The 20,948-nt window shown below is 37.9% G+C and overlaps 1 protein-coding gene across 1 annotated transcript in view; it reads left to right on the forward strand.

The window, feature by feature from the left end:
- The window catches only part of LOC134790436 (nephrin), a 639,608-nt gene that overhangs the window by 475,283 nt on the left and 143,377 nt on the right, over positions 1–20,948 (forward strand). The window lies entirely within an intron of this gene.

Consider the following 20,948-nt stretch of genomic DNA (forward strand, 5'->3'; position numbering starts at 1 on the left):
GTAACACAATTGTTACAATGTACCACCGCCCACACTGTTAACTGACCTTATTCCTTTTGTAATAAGGTCCACCGATATACAGTTAGGACTGGTTGCTGTTTGTACGGGATTCTATAATGTGGTTGTCGCACTGATGCAGATCCGATCGCTAATTACTCTAGAGTGTGAGCAAGACAGCGTTAAGGATGGCTCACGCTAGAACGGTTAGAGTCCGGGGCGAGGCGTCCGACACTTCGTTTTCTTTTTTATAGAAAGCATCACGTAATCACTGATCCATCATAGCAAACAAAGTATAAGACGCCTCGGTACGGACCCAGACCGTTCTAGTGTGAGTCATCCTTTATGTACGGATATCATTACATATGTACCCGAAACCTACATCCTCACACTGGAGCGGCATATGATCCGCACTCAATGCGAAGGCCGCCATAGCGCGACGCAAGGTTGAATGATAACAAAATGACATCACTTAGATAAAATATACGTTTGAATTGGTTTCCCGTACAGTCAGCGTCGTATAGTAGGTAGCATCCAAAGTATTCAAATAGTTCGGTACGCCATACAAATAATACGGTGTACCGAATTATTTGAATACTTTGGATGCTATCTTCTATATGACGCTGACTGTACACTCCTTGAAGAAGCCGATACTATTTTTCAGGCCAATTCGAACGTGCACCTGGCATCAAACCGATATTGGAATCATATCAGCTGTCATTCGCGCAAACGTCTCGCTCGCACTAAGACATGTACGGATAAGTCAGAGCGATATTATTCAAATATCGATTTGATCTCAGTGCATGTTCGAATTGGCCTGCTAGAAGAGCTTGGCCCCTCGAGAACACAGCAGCTCATTGCAGCAAATACTGAAACTCATTGACGTATATGTCTCAGGACTGGCCTTACGGGCAATAAGAATGGGGCCAGTACAACGGTGTGACATCGCTACAACGCGATTGCTTTATAACTCTAACAGTTATGGCCTCTAAGTTACACGAAACAGACGTTTCCAAAGGCAGCACGTTTGAGAGGGACGATCTAGCATATACAGCGGAACCGTAAATAGGTGACAGGGTATAGGCTATCATATCAAAACCCGCGATTATGCCGCGGTTGTTAAACTTATTTACGCTATCTATGTGATGTTCCTGGATGACAATCACGTCAACGTTATTATCTTTAGCTAATCTAGCGAGGTAGTCGCATTTAGACTGTGAAATACCTTCAATATTCAATTGTAGTATTAGGACAGAAGGTCCTAAACTTTTCGTCAGAGAGCCCTTAAAAGGAATATTTGAGCGCATTGTAAGGAAACCAAAATAGCTGGGAGGCTCAGAGGGAGCGAGTTCAGCTAGCCAGGAACAGCCGGAATCTTTTAGCCGTCTTCTGCGAAGTCGTTGCCCGGGGTGGACCGCGAGGAGGTAGATTCTGACCAATTACCACCCCAGCTTTATGAGTTCGCATCACACACGCGATTGGTTGATAAGTTAGCATCACGTGCGCGATTGGTCGCAACTATAATAGTTGCGTTAGGCTGCACGATTGGCTCGAATTCGTGAGTGACACCGCTGAACTAGTACCATTTTTAGTGCCCGTAAGGCCAGTCCTTAGATATAATATGTCAATGCTGAAACCGCACCGCGAACTCCACTCGTTATCTCACTCGCGATCCCACAATAATACGTCTAACTATTATAATAAATCAGAGTACAATAGTTAACCGGATCCGAAGAAAGTTCGCTCTTCCCTCCGCCTTTGAGCCGAAATAATTGTGACGCGGGCATGCGGGGGAGGGTTAATACAAATCCGGAGCATCGTATATCAAGGGCGGAATATCTTAAGCTATTGTGTGGTTACGTAGGCGGAAGTGTTGACTTCACTTCAGCTGGAGCAGCGTTCAGAATGAGCGAGTTACTCGCACATTAGTTTGTTAATTGCTGAAACTGCACATTAAGTAAGGGTTCATCATGCAGTTAGGTATTAAAACAGAAAATCTTTCTGCAGCTCTTTATGTAAAATCGAGTGAGGGCATATAAATGTGCAATGTGCAATACTTAATATTAATCTAGTGTAGATAATGATTTACGAAACAATTTAGCTAATAAATACCTATGTCGTGTTTAACTACAATTCCCAGCGAATTTATCATATGTATTGTGTTTATTCGATAATAATTCTTAAATAAATTAATAACTAGTATTTACTTCCACACAGTTCAAATATAGAACTTTAGTACAGTGCGAAATAAAATGATAGAAAATAAATGAGGGCGCCACTTTCTACGTAATTCTCACATTTTTGACGTAAAATGCTACATAATGTACATGGCAACAATTTAGTATGTAATTTTTTTAGTTCGGTTTTATTTAATTTCTACTTAGAGCATTTAATAACTGGAGTCGCCATTGAGAGCTTACCCCTCTGTCGAAAAACGTGTACAATTTGTGCAAACTTTTGTATGCACTGACATGGCTATTTGTACGTTACGTACAAATCATGTAGAAATAGCAATACATTTGACGTCCCCTCCCCCGCAAAAATCGGCAGACTGTTTCGTAAAGAAAATGACAGGGATGACATCTCCAGTTACTAAATGCTCTAAGAATTTCTACTATTATATATCGTAATATAAGCAGCATCGCAAGCACTAGTATTGCCATAGGCAATAAGTACTAACTAGTCAAGTGCGTTACAACGCGACTCTTGAGTCTCTGGCGGGAAGCCAGCCGTTACGTATTCATGCACGAATATTCGCCGCGGCGCCGAATCCGCGCACTAGAATCCGCGCACTGCATACATTCCGACCAGTCCACACAAATAACGTTAGAAATGTGCTAATTCTATTAAAAAAACCGGGCAGGTGCGAGTCGGACTCGCGCACGAAGGGTTCCGTACCATAATGCAAAAAAAAAAAACAAAAAAAAAACGGTCACCCATCCAAATACTGACCACTCCCGACGTTGCTTAACTTTGGTCAAAAATCACGTTTGTTGTATGGGAGCCCCATTTAAATCTTTATTTTATTCTGTTTTTAGTATTTGTTGTTATAGCGGCAACAGAAATACATCATCTGTGAAAATTTCAACTGTCTAGCTATCACGGTTCGTGAGATACAGCCTGGTGACAGACGGACGGACGGACGGACAGCGAAGTCTTAGTAATAGGGTCCCGTTTTACCCTTTGGGTACGGAACCCTAACTAGCTAAGTCTAATAAATGATTATGTATGACCAATTCATTGGTGTGTAAACTGTAAATTGCCTCCGAGTTTGACAACTGACGCCGTGATTTGATAACATGTTTTGGGGTACCTACCTAATTGAATTGTCAAAGTTGAACGCTTGACAATCGGAGTGATTGCGTAATGCCAGGATTTCCACAGCTCCATCTGTTTTAGCTGTCAAATTCGAATTAAAATACATATGTATGTATGTATGTAAAATATGTATGTACAATCAACTAATATTTATATTCTACGAGTATATTGAATAAGAAAGTTAAACATAATACATCGTAATTCCACACATATAACCCACTTTTCGGTATCAAATCGCTTAACTGTACAATACTGTAGAGTAAACTGTTGTATTCTGTACTTACTTTCGTCATTTCACTAAACCGTTCAGAGATTTAATCAAATCACCATATACCATCTTTCAGTTGACACTTTATCATTTCACTAAACGTGTTTAGCGAAATGATAAAACTAGTTGACTTTTTGAGTTCGTTTCGTCAACTTACTGTCGTGGTTAGGGATTTTGTCAAATTCCTAAACAAATATAGTGAAATGAAAAAGCGTTTCGCGTTTATTGACCGATTTTGTCTTTTCACTAAACAGAGTCAGTGATTTGGTCAAATGACTGAATTTTTCTAGGGAAATGATGATATGGATTCGCCATTTTAACATCCTGCGTGATTTGATCATATCCCTTAGAGATTTGTTCAAATCTCTGTTTTGATCATTTCCCTGCGACATGAGCACCCATATTTTTACACTTGACTGTACGTGACTCATGAATGTCCACTAAAGCCTACTCAGCCTATCAATTAGCGACACATTAACACTCAAAGAGCGCAAGCGCCAAATAACTCAATGGTATTTACGCCCTTTAAGTGTGAAGATCGTTAGTATTCACACCACGGCCCACTACTTAGCCGCACTTATCTCCCGATACGCGGCTATTCTCTATAAGGTAACAGTACCGATGAAAGGCTTATTAACTTGTACGTTTACCTTGCGATTAATTTATTTTTTTCTTGTATATTTATGATCAGGAGATATTGGGAGATTTGGGAGCGGTATTCTGATTTTTACCCGACTGCGCGACGCAAAGGAGGGTAATGTGTTTATTATCAGCCTATATATGTATGTATGTATGTATGTTTGTTCCTATGTGGCACTCCAGAGACCAAACGCGTGAACCGATTTTGATAATTCTTACGTCAATCGAACCGTCTTACTTTTGCGTGTGTCACTAAAGACATGACAGTAATCAAAATTCAATATGGCGACAACCAGACGCCAAAATTGAAAACAAAAAAAAAAAAAGTTAACGAAATATGTCGAGTGGGGTATCACTGAATAGGTATTTAAAAAATAGTTATAGGTTTCTTTTACAGTTTTTCATTTAGAGTGACCATTTAAAATCTATAACGTTATAAAGTTATAGTAATTCTGTTCAGTATTAATACTGCACTGCGCGACGCAAAGGAGGCCAATGTGACTATGTGACTAATGACTATCCTATAATATAAATAAAAATATTATAATGAAGCCTATATGTACGTACGTATTTATTTAAGTATGTATGTATGTAATGCAAGTATAAAAAGTTGACATACTATATGTCAAGTGGTGTCATATCGCTATGTAAGTACCTATTTTTTAAATTATATTTTTTACGTTTCCCTTATCATTAAATTTGATTAGAATAGGTACCTAAGAAAAATTAAATAAGCTTCGTGACCTAAACGCGGTACTCGGTTGAAAAAGCTGTCATTAGATCACGATTGTATAAAATACTATTGACAAACCCAGAGTGCTTCTGCTTCGAAAGATAGTTTTAACGACCTAAAGCGTCACTTACAGGCTACAGCTTACGGTGAGATATTACTTCATTTGGAATAAATCTTCTATACATATAATAAAGCTGAAGAGGGTCGAAAGTCTGTACATGGAAGATATTTGAAAAAAAGTTGGCTGGGAATACTTAGAATTGATAACAGAACACGTTCCAACAGTTTTTAGAATTTTTGTCTGTTTATCTGTTTGTCTATTTATTTGAACGCGCATCACGTGAAAACGGCTGAACGGATTTTGATGAAAACTTTACTAATCTGTCGAGAAAATCCCCGGACAGGTTATAGGCTATAAAATTTCAACCCCTAAAAGGGGGGGTAGCCACAACACTCGATTGACTTAAGTTTGCTCCTGAATCGTATGCCTACTTAGGAAGGAGGCCAAACTTTTTTCAAATATGTGCTAACACTATAGAGTACCCTGGTAAACTAACAGATGGCGCTGAATTTAATACGATGTGACATAAATAAGCCACCGAGGAAGGATTTTGCTAAATTAACTCTAAGTTTAAAAGACCCCTCTTCTAAAAATTCAATCAATCGTACGGATAAAACAATTGAATTGATAATTGTTTGATTTAATAATACAACAAAATTAAACGACAGTAAATTAATTGCCCCCTCATTGCACAGTGCCATCTTTTGGGGAGCTGAGTAAACATTAAGTAACCAAGACAACTAAAAATGAGTTTACATAGTCACGTTGTGGTAAAAAAATAAACACACATATTAACACGCGTATAATTGCATAAAATTATTTAAAATTATTTATTTTCTCCGTCATGAATTATACCTAATCGTAATTATATCGCATCAAATCCATGTTCATACGTATCGCCTCCTTAAGCACATAGTCTAATAAAACATGGTCTTCCATTCCCAGAGTGACACGGGCCTACGTCACAACAACATGGCCGCTATATATAGCGCTATCGCATATTATCATATAGCGCTGTCGCATGATGACGTAGGCCCGTGTCAGTTAGGTGACCTAGAAAAGACGGGAATGGAGTACCAGGCGGAGTATATTATTATACCATGCTTAAGCACTTAATAATGGCCACGACTGTGGGTACTTTAAATTTACGCGTTCGCTTCGCTCGCGTTTTCAATAACTTTCTAAGATATGATAAACGTGACATTCGGTTGGCGACTGCAGCAGCATTACTCTGCTGCAACGTTACTGCTGCAGCACTTTCGATTTTCGTGATAAAATGATGTGACTGATTTCCTTACTAAAAGTAAAAATGTACAACTGTCTATCAAATTGCGTTTTTGAAGTGAAAACTTCTTTAGCGGCGCTGAGCACTTTTTGAGGTGGGGTAAAAATGATAAACTCGTACCGTAACGACATTCAATTTTCGTGATATAATGATGTGACTGATTTCCATACTAAAAGTAAAAATGTCCAACTGTCTATCGAATTGCGTTTTTTTTTATATCGAAAAATTGTCGCGCTCGCTTCGCTCGCGTTTTCAATAGCTTTCTAAGTTATGATAAAGGTGACATTCGGGTGGTGACTGCAGTAGCATTAGGTACTCTGTTGCAACGTTACTGCTGCGGCACTGTCAATTTTCGTGATAAACTGATGTGACTGATTTCCACACTAAAAGTAAAAATGTACAACTGTCTATCAAATTGTGTTTTTTTATATCGAAAAATTATCGCGCTCGCTTCGCTCGCGTTTTCGATAACTTTCTAAGGTACGATAAAGGTGACATTCGGGTGGCGACTGCATCAGCATTAGGTACTCTGATGCAACGTTGCTGCTGCGGCACTGTCAATTTTCGTGATAAAATGATGTGACTGATTTCCATACTAAAAGTAAAAATTTACAACTGTCTATCAAAATGCGTTTTTTATATCGAAACATTTTCGCGCTCGCTTCGCTCGCGTTTTCAATAACTTTCTAACATATTATAAAGGTGACATTCAATTTTCATGATCTAATGATGTGACTGATTTCCATACTAAAAGTAAAAATGTCCAACTGTCTATCGAAATGCGTTTTTTCATATCGAAAAATTGTCGCGCTCGCTTCGATCGCGTTTTCAATAACTTTCTAAGTTATGATAAAGGTGACATTCGGGTGGGGACTGCAGCAGCATTACTCTGATGCAACGTTACTGCTGCAGCACTGTCAATTTTCGTGATAAAATGATGTGACTGATTTCCACACTAAAAGTAAAAATGTACAACTGTCTATCAAATTGCGTTTTATTATATCGAAAAATTATCGCGCTCGCTTCGCTCGCGTTTTCCATAACTTTCTAAGGTATGATAAAGGTGACATTCGGGTGGCGACTGCATCAGCATTAGGTACTCTGATGCAACGTTACTGCTGCGGCACTGTCAATTTTCGTGATAAATTACAACTGTCTATCAAAATGCGATTTTTATATCGAAAAATTTTCGCGCTCGCTCGGGCGCGTATACCTACCTTACTGTATCGTCCGACGACAAAGCTATTAAAAAAACAATGTCCCTGGAGTAGGCGTAAGAATCGAACCATCGACAACAGAATTCGATGCACTTCGTGGACAGGGCAAAATAGAGAGAAAAATGTTGCCATTGATATTGTGCTGGGGTGTTACTGTACATAAGCTACAAGGAACGACTTTAGACCGAGCTGTGGTTGATTTAAGTTCTCGCATTTTTGCAAAAGGTCAAGCATATGTAGCTTTGAGCCGCATTAGGTCTCTAAATGGATTAATTATCAGTAGTTTAGACCACCGCAAGCTACTTAATAATCCTCACGATATTAACTCCCTCAATGAAATGACAAGATTGCGAAATTTGCCGTCTTTTAATACTAACTAAAAAGTGTTAAATAAAAAAAAGATAATTTAGAAAATAAAAAAACCCGACTGCAAAAAAGCTATTTTTGAAAAAAAATTAAAAAAACTGAAAAGAAAAAAACAAGTTCAGTAGTCGAGAACATTGAATCAGTTTCATGATTAACATTTCGTATGTCAATTTGGACCTTGGAGTTTAAAAATAATGTCCAAATCGCTTGTGACGGATCCGGAACGAGGCATACGAATCGTTATGACACAGATAAAACAAACTATACATTCTTATACGAAACAGCAACTTCAACAGTCGGGACCCATTAAAAGTCTAGGCTGCGGCACTAATGTTGACGACAATAATGGGTCCCGACTGTTGAAGTTGCTGTTTCGTATAAGAATGTATAGTTTGTTTTATCTCTGTCATAACGATTCGTATGCCTCGTTCCGGATCCGTCACAAGCGATTTGGACATTATTTTTAAACTCCAAGGTCCAAATTGACATACGAAATGTTAATCATGAAACTGATTCAATGTTCTCGACTACTGAACTTGTTTTTTTCTTTTCAGTTTTTTTAATTTTTTTTCAAAAATAGCTTTTTTGCAGTCGGGTTTTTTTATTTTTGAATTTGTTAAAGTTTTGATTTTGTTAGGATTTACGTTAACATAACTCACGGTGTATCTCGCGTGCACCAGTCAGCTTATAAGATTGTCATAAAAATTTGAATAGCGCCCTTTTACAAAATACAATTGGCCTTCTGCAAATCTTTACATATTTATCAGACCAACTATTTATTACTGACTGTACCTTTACATTTTGAATATAATAACCTACTTTAGTCCGTAAACGTTTTCGCAATACAAGCTTAAATTCAACTTCATAATTTATGTGGAAATTGAGAACTTACAGTTATTACTTTTTCACGACTTCGAGTCGTAAATCTTTCTTGCTTTTAGAAAAAAGGTGGAATTTCTCAACTGGAGTGGCGTTATTTGTCAGATTAAAAAATATTTGCGATCAAAATGAAATGTTTGATTTAGGTGAATCATTCACGAGACTATCAGAATGTACATACCTCATTTTAATAACAATTTAAATAAATTTTTGGTAAAAATTTCATTTTTGGTACAAGCTTTTATCGCTGACTGTACTTTTCTTACGACAGACAACTAATACTCATCGAGACAATTCTAAAAACCCCTAACACAATTACGTTGCGTTGTTTCATCCCAGAGTTCCTATGGCCACCTCCTGTCTCCATCATCAGATCGGGTCGACAGTACCATATTATTGTATTGTCATCAGAAGATCTACGATCCTTGGAAGATGGTTAAATTAGTTACCTTAGATTCCATTACATCGACCTAATAAAAGCTTGTTAAGGCCACCTCCTGTCTCCATCATCAGATCAGCTCGATGGTACCATAATATTGCATTGTCATCCGATTTATACATGCATGCAAAATTTCAGCTCAATCGGAAACCGGGAAGTGGATCAAATTTAACTTGCAAGATTTGATTACATAGTTAGTTACATACAGGTCGACCTAATAAAAGCTTGTTAAGAAAAGACAGTAAAGTTAAAGAGCACTATTTAAGTACAAACAGCAACAATCTCAACTGTCCATCAGTGGACCTTATTACAAAATACATAAGGTCCACCGAAGGACAGTTAACAGTGTGAGCGATGGTACTCCAAATTAAAGCACATCATTCTACATGTTTACAATATACTTTCAGATTTTAGCAGTCGGTCGTTGAACGAATACACCTTCCAAAAAACGAGTCCACTCCGTCCGCTGGACAATTCTAATTAAATTATATTTATATCCGAGTCGTCTCTTATGAAAATGGCCGCAATTTAGAGCGCGAGATAAAATGAAGCACCTTCGTGCATAATTTAAAACGTAATAAAACGCCATGAAACACGGCTAATTAGACAATAAAATTCCTCAGCGAGGGAACGACGAATCAAAGGAGGAATCCGCGACGGATTAACAACGAGAAGGCAGATTTAATTATTCAGTTAATAGCTGTTCTAAGACAGACACACATACACACACACACACACACATGCTCATGGACCCTCGCCCAGAAACACCGCATTGTGAAGCTTAAACAAAAATTGTCAGTCACCATATTAATAATTAACGTTCTTGTCGAAAAACATGAACGCAACTTAGCATGGCAGTGGAATCGCCAATGTAAGACTTATGCACCATCTATCTGGTTGCTAGGCGATCTGGGTTTAATGGAAAAACTTGCGTATGCTACACGGAAAAACGCTTCAAGCGCGGCAATTTAAATTAAATTCTAATCTGCGATGTGATTTCACGAGACGAAATCAAATACGTTCGTAGCTACAGATCTGATCTGAGATCATTTTACGATAATTGACTTAGGGTTTTCATTCACAAAATGACGCTTCGCCTTCGACCTTACCGGAATCCGGAATGATCTTTAGCTAAGTATCTTTGATTTCTTAAGTGTTTGAATTTTGATGTGGGTATTTTTTGGGCATTGTTTTAGATGTTTGTATATTTAAGTGGTTACTTTTACCAGTGTATATATGAGTTTTCCACACTAAGACATCATTTAAATATAATTTTTAATTTAACAGACAATATTTTAGTTCAATAATTACTTGAATAACACTTTGTATACACACAGTGATACCTTATACCGATATATCAAAGTAAAAAATGAAGGTACACAATCACATTAATTTTATTACGATGGCAGCGAATTTTCAAAGCTTTTAAAACGTAATTAGGTTCTTGGCTTTAGGTCCTTAACTAATTAGGGTCTTCATCCTAATAGCACTTTGTCCACACACAATGTTAATTCGTTAAAGTAGGCATTATTTAGATTCAAACACGCAGATTCTTCGTAGCACCAGGTTTGAAACACCCGAGTTTCAAATTAGATAATGCCAAAAACCATTAAAACAGATGTTAAAATCTATTTGCCTATTTTTACATTCGTTTCCTCACATAAAAGCGAAAATAAATTGTTTTTGTATAATACATAGAAGAAACCTCTTTACACACGTTTTTGTAGGTCACACTCGTCTGCTTCTTTTAGATGTAAACAACATAATAGAAAACGTATTTGTATATCTCGTTCTCTTTGAAATTGTGTTTACGTAAACACGGAAACTGCTTCAGCATCTTTTAAATTTCCCACTTGTTTTTCTCCTCCACTCCATCGGATGAAAACGTCTCTCATGCAGTTCGCCAACACTCCAACTACAAGTTTATTACGGAGTGTTCATAACCAGGCCGCCGAAGTTGCTCGGCGCCCGCCGTCAATACGCTCTGATTGCGCTGCACTGACAACTCGATTATCGATCCCGCGATGCGATTATACAGAGTTAAACTCGCATTAGAATCGATTATCTCACCGAGCTCCAACGTTGATTACCTAATTACCTAAGTTTAACCAGCTTTCTTGGCGTACGCATTCAAGTTAGAACAATACGGCTTCAAACATTAGCGGGCGTAAGCCGCTTCCATTTTATGTTAAGCTTGAATACCTACTACCTAGTCGCTGTGTAGAATTTGGTATCTTCATTATTTTGCTGGCGAAGTTCGTAACCCTCATTAAAATTATTTAGTTTCTCGGCGGACTTTAGGGCAAGATCCGTCTTCATTACAACATTTTAGAAGGCTTGGTTTGGTAACGCTTTAGTACCCGGTATCACAAAATAAGTGGATGACCTGTTCAAAAGATTCACAGGGTTATACTTACATTACGTTAATCAAAATGGTGTAAGATTCTTTATTGCTTTAAGTTTATCAAGTGCAATCACAGATTCTTAATAACCGTACCATAATTTATAGGTACTAAATAGGTATACGTCCTACTAACCTCTAGACTAAGTACATACGTATCTACATTCCACTGTTTGGCAAATGGCTCCATTCACAAGAGGATTAATTCCCCACACTAACCCAATGTAGATTGGGGACTACAAAGAATAGGTCTGAACCAAAGAAGTTGATGAAGTTTTGACTAAGTATACAAGCTTATACGTATCTGTGCTTCTGTAGTAACTATATACTGGGCATTTTGATGCTTGAAATCAGGTAGATTCGGAACTCTCCATTTAATTGGAATTAATAGGCGGAGTGGTTTGCTCGCATCTCGAGTGTACATAACACTTGCTCGGTACACGGGAGGCAATTTCATTTGCAAATGCTTGTTTGCCGGCAGCAAACAAATTAGCGGGCAATCCGCAGGTGTCGTGACATATGTGTATGTGTGTATGTGTATTTGAGTGCAGTGCGTGTGTAAACAAGCAATCGGTACTAGGACGTGTAAATGCATCTTATTGGAATGACGATTGATTTGTTTACTTCGGTCTTGAATACACGAATTCAATGATATCGGACAAATGTTTATACTATGTGTGTGATTTATCAGGTCCGCTACCCTTACCACCTCGAACACAGAGTATAAAGCAAAAAGGAAATTATTTTTTTGTTTGAATTTCCTGCCTTGAAATATATTCGCATGCTATAACTAGCGTTTCGAAAATAGTTTTGGCATGTATCAAACTTTTGATGGACTTCGAATACTCCAAACTTCTTAGCTATCAGGAACAGAAGACGAATTCAAACCTTAATCTGTTTAAAACCCTAATACTGAAGGCCTTTATCGCAACACGGAATAACAGGTTCCTATTTTATGTTTCCTTTTTACAGCCCTCGCAAGGTTATATGAAATCTACCCATCAGGCGTCTGATACGTTTGCACATACTTACCCATCTATCAATATTAGGTGTCTGGCGTTGGCTCATATGATTATAGTTCAATGTTCACCTTCTTAATACGTGATACATCTATAATCTAATGTTTAATTTGTCTTTGATTTTTATTTTTTTTGTTTCCTTGTATTCTTATTTTGTAGTTTCACAGTGCCTTGGTTTGGTGTCACTTGTTTGAGTAATAAATAAATAAATAAATAATATATTCTAGTTCAGCAAAACCATCGATAGCCAATGAACAAGGATTGCAATCCACACTATCTCACAATTCTCACACATGATACAGAACATGTCAAACATCACGTCTTCGTAGAACCTATTCATTACAAACGGAAACCGCATTAAGTAGCGGCAGTAATAATCCTCTAACCGTTATTACTGAACGGTTATCCCTCCGAGTTCCCGGAATCTAACTGTTCGGCTTCCGAGCAATCCGTTCAGAAATAATTCTGAATTCTAACTTACTTCCACTCAATGGCCGGGGGCATACGAAAATATATCGGCGGGAAAATGTCAGCCTTCCAAAGATATCGGAAGATACTTTTGCTTCTATGAATAATTACCTCTAATAATTCTAAATATGTTTGTGTGTGGAAGGTGGGACTTTCCAAATGAAATCAAGTAATTCGTTCACATAGGGTTTGGTTGGCGAAACGATAGTTTAAGTGAAGACGTAAAGTAATGGAGGCTAGTTTATGGTGTAATTAGGAGCCGCTTTACGACTCTGCGCCGCGGAAACGTTCTCACGGCCCGGCCGCTTTGGCTAACAGTTTATGTTAATCCTTAAGTGAGTCCATAGACAAAAAACACTATGAAAATGTCTTACTCTAACCTTTCTCTCTGAATATTACTTAATTTCTGACGAAAACTAAGGAAAGATACATGCTAGGAAAAGTTTGACAGAATACAATATAATATATCATACATACGTTTCGAAAAACTCAATGGAACGAGCCACGGTTTGAACCCATGACCTCTGGATTGAAAATCGCATACTCTTACCGCTAAGCTATTAGCGCTTTCATATTATGCCAGCGCTTTTATATACATACGAGTATGTATGTCGTGGCCAGATCTTAGAATTGATAATTTCATGGCCATAATATATAGGTACCTAAGAAAACGTCCATGATTCAAATACTTATGATGAACACGCAAATAAATGCCTTTACCAGAGCGACGACTACATAAAAGTAGTAATTACCAACAGCTGCTGCAAAGGTCCGAAACAGCAAGGTCGACTGACAAAGTTTCTAATAGTTTTCTATTCTAACCTTCCGATAAATAATTAAACTAGTTAATAATGCTGAATACTTTTTCAGTGTTAATTAAAGAACTTAATAATCCAGTTTTTACAATACCTCCTCGCGCGCTTACATGCCCTTCACTCCCTTGAGTTATGGATTATGGAATAGCGGAATATACACGTGCCACAATTTTATGTAAACAGCTTCGGAACTTTCTATTTCACGTCGTCCTTGACGAGCCGAATATTAGATTAGCAATTTCATTTTGATTACGATCCAATCAAAGTTATTTCGATGGACAAGATTTATAATTCGTTCGAAAAGTTTTCTTGCTTGCGTCACTTTTTGTCATGTTTCATTACGATGGAGTGGCTCTGTCCGTAATGTAATATTGATTATGATTTGCCTCTAAAGCAATCTTGAATGTCGGTTGTCTTAAATATTTCAAGAAAGCTCTATATAACTGAATTCTACATGAGCAGAGCGCATGCAAAGCTCTTTGAGCATTAAATATATAGCTCAAAAAACAATAATAATAAGAAGCACCGTTCCGAGTATGTTTATGGCTTTATGCACCGGACGTGGCTGTACACACGACGCGCATACTGCAACGCCAGCGTTTTGGGCCGCAGCTCATAAAGTGTGAAATAATGCGTCCTGCACGGACCCGCTGAAGCATGCAGTAAGCGAGAGTTACGCGCGCGGCGTGTGGCGTGCGGCGTGCGGCGTACGGCGTGCGGCGTACGACGTGCGGCGTACGACGCCGTCGCGCAACCTAATAAGCCCCGCCTGGCCGCGCGCCAGAATTATGACACTACAACTGCATTCGCAACGCAAAACGTCGTAAGGAGGTACATGTTGAGATTCTCCGATTGCCTTTTGGACTGGGTAACACGACAGGCGCACTGAGTCAGCTGCGATTAAGATTTTTGCACCGACTCCTATCCAGAAAACGCGGGCACTTATTTATGAATAACTCCTTGAAAAATGGTTAGCATTTCGCCAAGTGGTATGCAGATAATCTTGCATAGTGTTAATACTGCTAGTACAACTGAGTATAGCTTGAAACCGACTGGATATAAAGGCATAATCTCGCAACAAATTATCGTTCTTTATGTTCCGTGTCACGGAGGGCATGTTGAATTTATACCGCGACAATTTCGACAATGGCCAATATGAAGGCGTAAAAGAGGGGAAAGGAATACAGAAGAATGTTACATTACATCCATTGAAGTGTACGTGACAATGATGGCGGCGGCGCGGGCGCCGCGGATTTATCGTACTTACGTGATCGTGGAAAGAAATAAGCCCCACGGATAACGAAGGAGATGTAATCGCTGCATTATTGATAATGTGCGAGACAAATCCGAGCGTCTGCAGCCGGCGATAATCCGCTACGCCGGGAGGATATTAAAAATAAACTTGAAAGCGGAAATGTTAGTCATGAAGAAACTTTAGAGAGATTGGGACATAAGTAGATTTAACTTTTTGCCAGTTTAGGTGATTGTTCGGGTGTCAATTGCAGCAGCTGCATTACTGTTGCGTTGTCGTTATTGCGGCCACTGTATCTGTCAAACTATCTTTGATAAAATGTGACGTTCACCACCACATTACTGCCACGAGTGCCACGATTAAGACGTATTTTTCATTCACTTGACCCTTCATTTTATCAAGGAAATTGACAGATACATACATAACGAAACAACGACGCTGTAACATTAATGCAGCTGCAGTTGATATATGAACGTCACAATTCATTTATATTACCAATAAATACTTTTTATAGGCTACCAAAGCACGGTTCTAAACTAAAAAGTGTAGCCTAGACTAGGCTATGAAAGTGCTTGATGTAAGGATTAATGTTTGTTTGTACTCAAGAGGGATTAGGAAAATCGAGTAAATTACGGTGATCGCAGCTGGGTATTATCGGTCGGATGCACTGTGTAAACAGCCGATTGTTTGCGTATCGGTCGGTCCACCTGCAGCGCCCGCATAGCCGCTAATCCGCCTTGGCGACGTCTTGCGATCGTAAGCCAATAAGATGACTTTAGAGCGTTTTCACATTGTTCGATGCTATATCGATATTGGATGTTGGATACGACTAGGAAAAAGCAAACAGTCAAATGTGCCTTTTTACAATATTTTTATTCATCATCATCATCATATCAGCCAGAGGACGTCCACTGCTGGGCAAAATTTTATTATAGCCGCTCAAACAAGTATGTCAGTAAAAAAAAGCGTCAATAATGTAACTATGTTTGTACGGGTCAAATCTTGTACTTAAATACAAGGCACTTCTCGTCATTATAAGTGTCGAAGTAGGTACTTGGAACAAGAATATTAATCGACTTTCGACGTATAGAAGCTGAGTAAGTAACTCTCGAACGCGGTGCTTGAGCATCACGAAGCCAGTAAAGAGTTATCTACGTGAGCTAAGTGCACGTTGCACAGTCTATAACAGTAGGTACCTATGTAGGTACTCTTCAATAAAAGTTTATCTACTAAAAGGATGTCGTACTGTTAATACGGGGTGTTTTTTCAACTTTTAACCAAACTGTTCATGATATTATAGCAATTTTTATTGTAGGCTCCTTAACCTCGTAACACAATTTTTAATCATTTTGGTTGACGATGACGATAATATTATTATGTGGATGTTTTTTACGACTATGAGAGAGCCAATATTTTATTCGCTTTTTCAGGGTTGGTCCCATAGTAACAGTTGCTCATTATGTATAAATATTCACCACCACAAAATAACGCTAACGTAAAAAAATATTCTGTATTGTACAGGGTGTTTTACGCTAGACAGGAGTGCGGTAGGGGTGTGAGCTAGGGACCTAAGAGCAAAGACCACGGCAGGGAGCGTGTTGACCGAGCGCTCCACTCTCGCTTATTAGCGACTCTTTCAAGCACGCGGGAGTCTTACAGAGCAATCCATAACAAGCACACTGTGCCCAGGACAACGTTTTCTCCATTTACCTAATTATATTATTAAATTATTATAAATACGAAAGTAATCTTGTATCTATTTCTGTCCCTGTTACCTCTTCACGCTTATACCGTTAAATCGATTTAAATTAAATTTGGAATGTAATAATCTGTCAAATTTGTGGAAACATCTAACAATTTAAGTAAATTAATATTAGTTTACAGAACAACACGTTTAAAAAAAATTGTATTGTAACAATGAAACCATTTAGAAAGTTAATAGATAAATATTTTTACATTTTTGACATGATTTTGATACTGTTGGCATATTTTCTAATAAATAAATAAAAATACTTAGGTATGTTTGCTTACTTGTATTTCGTTATAATTATCAATATATAAAGGCAACTAGCTAAAAAAAAAAAACAAATAAATGGATAACATTCTTGTACATTTATCTTTAATAACGAAACACGTTTTCCTTATTTCAAGGAATATGTAACATACTCGCGAGTATTCTTGGAAAACAATATTTTAAAATACTTTTTATTACAAGCTAAGAGCTTAACAGAAATTTGCACTTTATCACATTGGAATATACGAGGTTTTCTCTGAAAATAGATTCTATAATAAAAAATAATGGAGCATACATTTTTAATAACCATAAAAGTCAGCCGGAGCGTTAACAGCGTACATTGTTTTATCGCACCGATATATCCCGGCATGGCTCAATGAAAATTGAATGCACAGTTTGCCTCGATTTGTGGTGGAGGATTTGAAATGAAAGCTAATGAAATATGACAGGAACGCAATGACGCGATCACGTCCGCCGCGCTTCACGCCTCCCTCCCCCCGCGCGCCGCGCCGCCCGCGCCTCCGCGTGACAAACGGCTGCTGACTCGCGCGCCGATACTCGCCGATCCGCTCGGATAAAACTAACGAGCCTCTGCGCTTTTGATACGTTAATATTGCACGATAAAGTTGTTTCGGGTTTATTCAGGCCGGCGAGGAATAAGGGCAAATTGGCACTATTTTTTGCGCCGTTTTTACTTTATCGACGCTCGGCTACAATGAAAGCCGTGCATGAAAATGCAGCCGCATGCAGAGTAATTTTACGACGCGTTAAAAACGTTTATACGCTTGTAAATGTTACTTGCAATACAACATTTGCACAATAAAAAACCCGAATGGATGGATAAGTTGTTGATACTTTCATCCCGCTGTAACATCATGAACAGTGGGTATACTTTTAACATCGATATTAAAGTATAACACTTCCACCTTATTTACTCAGGTCGGCTTGTCCAGTAGTAGGTACAAATGTCCAAATCCACTTTTAAAGGGATAACTACTTATCAACCATTTTCGAGATAAGAGTTACCCTTGCAGGTTTATCGCTGTCGATATGAGTCTATTCATGTGCAATCAGCCGACAGACTTCGGTAGGCCACCTGCCTTGTTACATCACTTTAGCAGGATCAATGCATGCGGCTGGCGACCGCAGATACCGCAATATCATAGGTAGCTTAACAGGTATTCGATGTTTCCGATGTGATACTGATCTATCAGTGTCGAAAGTGACGGTTTTGGTTGAAGGAATGTCAAAATCCAATTTTTTTAATCATAATCGGCCGATTATGATTAAAAAAATTGGATTTCTGGCTAATGTTTACCTACTAATAGTTTCATTCATTTACTATTTGCAACTGACGTGATTGTCATATCATATAGTAAATATTTTGACTAGAGTCTGTGCGGAAAGAGAAGAGTCGTGGAATGTATGGGGCCCAATACCTTCCACGACTCTTCTCTTTCCGAACAGACTCTATGTGGTTTTACAAATTAATTTTGTATTTTTTTAACGGTTTAAGTAAGTAAGTAAATATTCCTTATTGCACCAATAATTATACATTTACGGTTTAATTACTTAAACTTCGTTAAATTATCGCTCGGCATGTTTAATTAATAAATATTTGTATTAATTACGTGAGTAACCCGTTTAAATACAATAATTTTAATATGACTCACGGGAGTTTGTTAATAGTAAAAATTAAAATTAATTTGGTAACATGGCTAAAATTTAAGCTTATTAATGTTATAATTTATCCGATGTAGCAACATAATTATATTTCATTCCGTCAACATTAGGAAAGGAACAGTAGAATTTACTTAACAACATTACATTGAAACAGAAGCTTGGCTAGTTTTAAGAATAAACCAGGCAATCTGAGCTGATTTCAATAATTTTATGTTAAACCAAACTATCTCCAATAGATCATGATTATTTTTAGTTGTAATCGTAATTTTATTAACGTTGACACTGATTTGGGATTGGGATGAAAATCGCTTGTGACGGAAAGCTGGCATATGGCCATGACCTTCTAAAACAGACTCTTTGACCTTGATAAAGGTCCGGTAGTTCCAAAGTTACGACCGTTAAAATCTAATTTCGTAGGAACTTTGATAGCCCTCTTTAGCCCCATCTGCTGGCTCCATATTGTGATATTATTGCCCTTTAAATATTGAACCCATACTTAAAATGGCATATCACGCAACGTCTATCAAGTTAGGGAGGAACCAAATGATTTGTGGTCTTGCGCTGTCAAACATACGGCTCGATTCGGAAAATGAATTAGATTTCTACTAGACTTCAACAAGTTACGATACGGATAATTTAAAGATATTTGTAAGATAGATATGTCAAATTTGACGTTTCCGCGATTCTGGAGGTCCTCTTGAACGATTTCGACAAGTTATGACTTAGATATCCAAGTCACATCTAGTCGATATCTAATGTAGATCTAGTTGATCTCTAAATCGTCTCAAGATCTTGTGATTATCTCGAAATCCGAATAGGCCTGTTAGTTTTTGTTAGACACAGGGCATTTTCTATGTAGTATTATTATCTACTAACTTATTCTGCCCGCGACTTCGTCTACGTAGAAAAGTACTTCCATATCCATTACCATAGTAAATTCCATCATCCTTTTCACTTTAGAAAATGATTTCCGAGATAAAAACTATCCTATGTCCTTTGAAAATCTCCGTAGCAAATTGGTTTAACGGTTTAAGCGTGAAGAGGTAAGACAGTTTGCTTCTAAGTAGAGTTGAGCATAAGTAGGGATAATACTGTCGGAGGAGTGCTGACCTGCAGATAGCAGTACATTCACTGCAAGAATAGGCTAGCCATCTGAGAGCTCACGATCGTCGCTCTCATTAGCTCGTACCTACAAACTCACTCGCCGCCGTGGCCGAAACCGGCCAGTCCGGATATGATGGTCGTTCTTGTCTACGTTTTTTTTTTTTTTTTTTTATTTATTTACTCAATAAAAAATACACAGTAATCCATTACACATATTTTTTCGCCAAACTGCATGACAGTTTGTTGGCGAACGGTAGCACTCAACAATCTTCCTTAATCTACTGTGTAAGATATAAGTAGGTACTATCGGCAATACACTTACCCGAGGCTTTATCTCCTTGCAACAAAGTTCAAAACTGGTCAGATAACTGTGACGCCGATGGAATATTTGTTAACAGGTAACATACTTAAATACAATCTTATATCTAGTACTATGCTATATTATATAATAATATGTTTATTCTAAAGAAATTTAACCAATAGGAACTGGTATCAGGTACCTATGTTGCACTTTATAGCATTATAGGTAAAGTAAGCATTATAGGTTCATACAGACTTATTTAATCCGAATCTTGTTATCCAGAACATTACGTCGATAATTAAATGAAGTAACTTAAAACAAAAAACAAGTTAACACCACGTTAATCTGTTTTTGTGTAATTGTCTAATAAAAACACTTTTAGTTTATTTCTAAAGGACAATATGCTACTACAGTCGTCTTCAGATGGGATTACATTATAGATTCTCGGTATTAGGTACTCCCTCGTCCGTTTACCGTAATAGTTATTGGCCCGCGGTTCAACATATTTTTTTCGTGTTAGCGATAAGGTTCTTAGAGAACGAGGGTACACTTTGGTTGTTTTGAACTTTGAATGCGAACTTTGAACGTGACAGCGTGATGAAACGGTGTCCGTCACTTTCTATCCCACAGTGTTAAAAAGTGACAGTTATTTATCACGTGGATAAAGCCATCCATAATACGCCTGCAAG

Source organism: Cydia splendana, chromosome 5, assembly GCF_910591565.1.
Source record: "Cydia splendana chromosome 5, ilCydSple1.2, whole genome shotgun sequence".
NCBI lineage: Eukaryota > Metazoa > Arthropoda > Insecta > Lepidoptera > Tortricidae > Cydia > Cydia splendana.